Source organism: Sus scrofa, chromosome 4, assembly GCF_000003025.6.
Source record: "Sus scrofa isolate TJ Tabasco breed Duroc chromosome 4, Sscrofa11.1, whole genome shotgun sequence".
Taxonomy (NCBI): Eukaryota; Metazoa; Chordata; class Mammalia; order Artiodactyla; family Suidae; genus Sus; species Sus scrofa.
Window position 1 is genome coordinate 127,735,153 of NC_010446.5, and position 6,052 is coordinate 127,741,204.

Here is a 6,052-nt window from a genome sequence, read left to right on the forward strand (position 1 = left end):
AATCTTGGTTCTGTCACTTAACAGCTGTGCACTCTGGGCAAGTTAATCAATCTCTCTGAGCCTCAGATTACACTCAACCTGAGCTATTTACTTTTCCAGATTGTTGTGAATACCTGAAAGAAAAAAATCAAAGCATGGATTGTATGCTGTGAAATGTACCAGCATGGTTTTGAATTGAATTTGAGATTCAGAAGTGAAAGAAACTAATATATATATATTTTGAATGATGGTGCATGCCAGATACTTCCAATGTTTTGTCTCCTCCAATATTCATAACCACACTATAAAGTGGTTATTACTTATAGATGAAATAGTAAAGCTCAGAGAAGTTAAGGAACTTGCTCTTTGAAATAATAACGGGAGAATAAGAGTTAAGGAGTTAACTTATGGATGGGTCAGGAATTTTCTTCATTTTTGTGAGGGTTAAATCAAAGCCCAAAATTTGCCATGGACGTCTACTGGACAAAACAGATTTAAACATAATTTAAAAATTTTTAAAAGTTAAAAAAATGTTTTTGGCATTTCCTAGCCAGGGAATGAGCCTCCTCAGGCGCGACCTGGACTACAGCGCGGCGATGCCAGATCCTGAACCCGCCACAAAGGAAATCGCGGTCAATCCATTGTTTTGTTTCGTTTTTGTTCTTATTTTTTCAAGTTTTCAGTTTTTTGCTTCAACCGAGGGATCATATGACCAGATAATTCTTTATATTGCAGAATTACCATTCATTTCGAAGGTATGATGTTGATATCATGGTTACATTGTTCTGAGTCCTGGTATGGACTGAATATTTGTATCCCCCCGAGACTGAGCTCTCCCCCCACGTGATGGTGTTAGAAGACGGGGCCTCTGGGAGCCTGGGCTCAGCCGGCATGGGGGTGGAGCCCTGGTGAACGGGAGCGATGCCCTCGTCCTGGCGAGGGGGGCTCTGCTCCCTTTCTCTGCTGTGCCATGCGAGGATGCCCCAGGCTGTCTACAGCCTGGCAGAGGGCGCTCGCCACAACCTGACCTGCTGGCACCCTGATCTCGGACTTTCAGCTTCCAGAACGATGAGAAATACATTTCCGTTGCTTATAAACTACACAGTTTAGGGTATTTTGTGATACCAGCCCGAGCTGAATAAAACAATCCTTTCTGTTAGAGACACATTCTGGAATATTTGCCTGTGAACAGTTATGGTTCCTGGAACTTGTTCTTGAAATTACTTGGAGGTGAAGGGGGCTGGGTATGGGTCGGAGTGTGGGTGAAACCAGGTTAGCAAGAGTTTATACATTTCAAAACTGGATGATGAGGTCTGAGGTTGTCTGCTTGATTCCAAGGTCTACACACTTTGATCAGGTGGGACCTTCAAACACATCAGTTGTAATTGATTCAAACACATCAGTTGTAATACCATATTTCCTGGGTCGCCTTTAAAATGTGGTAAAGCATACATATGTATATATATGCACATACACACACAACGGAATACTACTCAGCTATAAAAAGAACAAAATAATGACATTTGCAGCCACATGGATGGAACTAGAGTCTCTCATACTGAGTGAAGTAAGTCAGAAAGAAAAAGACCAATACCATACAATATCACTTATATCTGGAATCTAATATAAGGTACAAATAAAACTTTCCACAGAAAAGAAACTCACGGACTTAGAGAACAGACTTGTGGTTGCCAAGGGGGAGGGGGAGGGAGTGGGGTGGACTCCAAAGATGCAAACTTTTGCCTTTGGAGTGGACAAGCAATGACATCCTGCTGTGTAGCACTGGGAACGCTATCTAGTCACTTGTGATGGAGCCTGATGGAGGATAATGTGAGAAAAAGAAGGTACATATGTGTGTGTGACTGAGTCACCTTGCTGTACAGTAGAAAATTGCCAGAACACTGTAAACTAGGTATAATGGAAAAAATAAAAGTCATTTAAATTGTGGTAAAGCAGTGATTTTTATTTCTTTTTTAGGGCCACACCCAAGGCATATGGAAGTTCCCTGGTTAGGGATGGAATCAGAATGGAGCCACTGGTCTACACCACACCACAGCAAGGCCAGCTCCAAGCGCGTCTCTGACCTACACCACAGCTCGTGGCAATGCCAGATCCTTAACCCACTGAGCGAGGCCACGGTCGAACCTGTGCCCTCATGGATACTAGCTGGCTTCCTTACCACTGAGCCACAACGGGAACTCTGACCTTAAGCTTTTAAAGTCGTATTTTTTTGTTGCTTTTCTTAAAAGATACTCCCCCATTTTATTAGCATCAGGGATCATAAAACCCTGGACCCACCCCGTGCTCCCCCTACTCTGTCAGGACATCTGTACTGAACTTTTCTCTGACACAGTGTGTGTCTTCCTGTTTCTCTGATGCAGGACGTCGGCAGAGCTCCCCGAGGGCTTTCCAGTTCTTCCTTTCTGGGAAAAGAGGAAGACGAACCCGGAAACGCTGGCTCAGAAGGTCGATCCAGGGGAGTCAGGCGACGGTACCCAGTGCTGCTGGTGCCCACCTGTCCGCCAGGTGGGGGTGGGCTCTGTGTCGTCGCAGCGTTCACGTTGTCTTCTTTGTGATGCCTGGTCTGGGCTGGGTCGCGGGACCGAGTGAGGACCAGGGGCTCACGGTGCACGGTCACTCGCTCTCCAGGTGGGGAGGGGCGCCGACCTGCCGACTCCATACGGTTTCCGGCGGCTCCTCTTCACCTTCCCCTGATCGGAGGCTGTCTGCCCTCCCCTTCCAGTCCCGGCTCCGTTCGTGGAAATCCTGGCCGCTAGTAGCCCCCAATCGTGGTCCCTAGTACTGGGAGCACAAATGACTCTCAGGGAACTGGGACGGGTGACATTTCTTCCAGGACACGGGCCCATTCAGACACGGACTCTCACCATCTCTAAGCTACATGAGCGGCGCTGATGCACTTGTTGCTTGTAAGTTCGGGGTGTAGGGACTATTTTCTGAGTCGAAGAAGAGGGAAAACTGGGACTTTTTGAGGGTCTGTATGGGGATTATGGAAAGAAATACTTAAAAGTTGGAGAGCCCTGAAAAAACCTGCAAAACATGTCATTAAGGAGCAGTTGGCTGGTGTTGTAAGGGACCCCAGGTTTGGCTTTTAAATAGGTCCAGCTGCCCTTCCCGCTTGGCTTGCCGTCAGGCTGCTGTCCAGGGCCTCCCAGCTCGTAGCTCTCTTTCCAGCGGTGGTGGTGGGCGTGAGACGGAGCCTGCAGCCAGAGCGTTGGGTGGAAATCTCTGATCTGTCACCTAAGAGCAGGGAACCCTGGACAAGCACCTTAGCCTTCCTGCTCCTTAGTTTCTCCGTGTGTGAAGCGGCAGATAATACAGCACTGACCTCAGGAGTTTGTCGTGAGGACCAAGTGAAACAAAGCTGCTTAGAACAACGCCTAGAAAATAATGGTGCTCAATAAATGCCTGTCTGCCACCGTCATTCTCCTTCTCATTTGTCATTTCAGATCTGCGAAGGCCTGGGAAACCAGATAATCAGGCTTATTCAGACTCTAAATGAGATAAAATTAAATGTCTCTGAGTGAATGCCTAACTGACTAGCCCCGGGAAAAGCCAGCCTTCCTGCAGCTGTCCCATTCAGGCAGGAAAAAGCTTTAACGAGGCATCATGCTGTTAAGAGGGGCTGCTAATCTGACCTGCTTTGGCTGATCCACAGACTCTTGACTCTTGTTATGGGTCTAGAGAGAACTTTGATGTTTTACACACACACACACACACACACACACACACACACACGCAAGCGTGTGCGTGCGTGCGAAAGTCTTCTCTAACTTGGGTCTTTATGATGACAACAAAAAACTTACATGAAAACGGCTCGGCCTGAAAAAGGAGCCCATGACGTGTCAGGAGCTGTGTTAAACAGCGATGCTCAGAACAAACTTGAGTGTTGCGTGTGGTCCTGCTGCTGGACGCGCATCGTCCAGTGGTGATGCCCTTAGCAGAGGATGATGACAAGGTCTCTGTCCCTGTTCAGTTTCCAGCCTCTTTGTCCATCACCCCGGTTGCTACGAGCTTCGGTGCTTCCATCCCATCCATCTCAGCCATCCTTCCCTCTCGTTTTTCCGGAGCAGACGTGCGGGATGCTGAAGTTTCCACTGCAGGGTCCGCTTCAGCCTAATTATGAGACAAGGCTCTGTCTCTGGGATGAAAGTGAGCGGAGAGTATGACGCCGGCACAGAGCCGTCTCTCAGCAGGTATTTGTTAGAGGAAGGGGTGCTCACTCTGGTTTTCGGTGGGAAGATGAAAATGCACGGGATCTAGAAAAACGACGCCCAGATGCACAGAAATCCTTGGCTCTCAACTGTGGTGTTTCCTATGCCACACTCTCAAACGTCGTCCTGGCTCCTCTGGCCCGGACTTGTGTTTTTATCACCCTCGCAGCACCACCGACACACCACACCATCGATATGCTAACTCTGTGACACTTGCTCTCCTGGGTCACAGGTAGCTTTTTCCACTTGTTTGACTGGAAGGGTGACATTGTTCAGTAGCAGATGACAGACAGGGGAGCAGTTAATGTGGTTATTAGGCGTACTATGATTTGTATAAGTTGAATTTCTTGTTTATGTTCCTTGAAATTCTGAACTTTTCTCTTTGGTCAATCTTTCCTCACAAAGCTTTGAGTTTGCGTGTACCAGCTACACTAATAGTGATGCTGTTTAATCACATTTTTCTCTACTGAAGATTATAATAAATGTCTGATAAAGAAAAAGAAAAGAGAACAGTTAATAAGTGACCTAAAATCAGAACTTGACGGGTTGCCGGGTGTGAAAAATAAAATTTAGTTGCTCCATCTAGTGGTGAATCGTTATATGGCTTCGGGAAGAGATACTAGTTTTTCACACTCAAGATTTTATTCAAATTTTGATCTGGTTAGTAGGAAAAAATCTTTAGTAGACTCATTGTCCGACTGTGCACTTAAAAAATGAACAGAAGACTGCTCCACATAGAAAGAAATCATCAATACCTAATCTAAACAGGCTTGATGTATTTGCTAACCAAGTCAATTTTCAAATAATTCTTTCTTTCTCAATCAGGCAAGGAACCAGCATTAACACTGGTATCTATGTCTATATCTACATTTTGAATCCACATATTATCCTGAAAATGTAAGAAAATTTAGGGCTTGGATGAGCAGGAGAGAAATGCTAACAGAAAGGTCAGCCCTTCGGAGGTTAAGACCATGAGTCTGACTCAGGCCTTCACGTGCTCTGAGCTGCGTGAAAACTATCAAACTAGTTAAGAGGTATTTCTAAATCAAGCTTCCTCCTCCTCCCCCTCCTCCTTCTTCTTGTCTTTTTAGGGCCATGCCCACAGCATATGGAAGTTCCCAGGCTGGAGGTCTTTGGAGTTTTCTAAGTAAGCATTTAAAATTTTTAATTCCCTATGGGAGTGGACACAACTGTTCATAGTGATTCATCTATGAGGTGAGAGACTAAATAAGATTAATAACTGAATCTCCTAGGTGGCTAGAGAGGGGGGAGACAGAGGGGGGAGAGAGAGAGAGAAGGGGAGAAGGGGAGAGAGAGGAAGAGAGACCAGCCCCCTGGTTGGAGTCACCACCTTGAGGAGACTGGCTTCCGAGACTTCCCCTCTGTCCCTGACCTTTCTTCAAATCTGCCCAGTCCTCTAACTGGCCAGGCAGGGCCCTTGTCTGTCTTGTCACGGCGGTAGCCCCGGCTCGAGCACATGGCCTTAACCCAAAGCAGGGGTTCAACAGGTATCTCTTGATTGACTCCTGGGGTTTCGCTCGGATGTCGCTTCTCCGCGTCAGCTCCCTTCTGCACGTCCTCTCCCTGCGAGCGGCACCTTTATCTTCTCAAGCACACAGGCTTGGAAGGGTCGCCTTTGGGAGCTGGTGTCCCTCTCCTGTCGGCCACCAGGCCCTGCGAATCCCGGGAGCGCTGGCTCCCCGCCCGCATCACTCCGGATGAAGCGCTCCTTGCCTCCCATCCCGGGGACTCTGGCCAAGGTCGCCTGACGCCACAGGGCTTGTGTCTTCGCGTCTGCCATCTCCGTTCATCACAGGAAAACACATTTGTGAGGCCTTTAG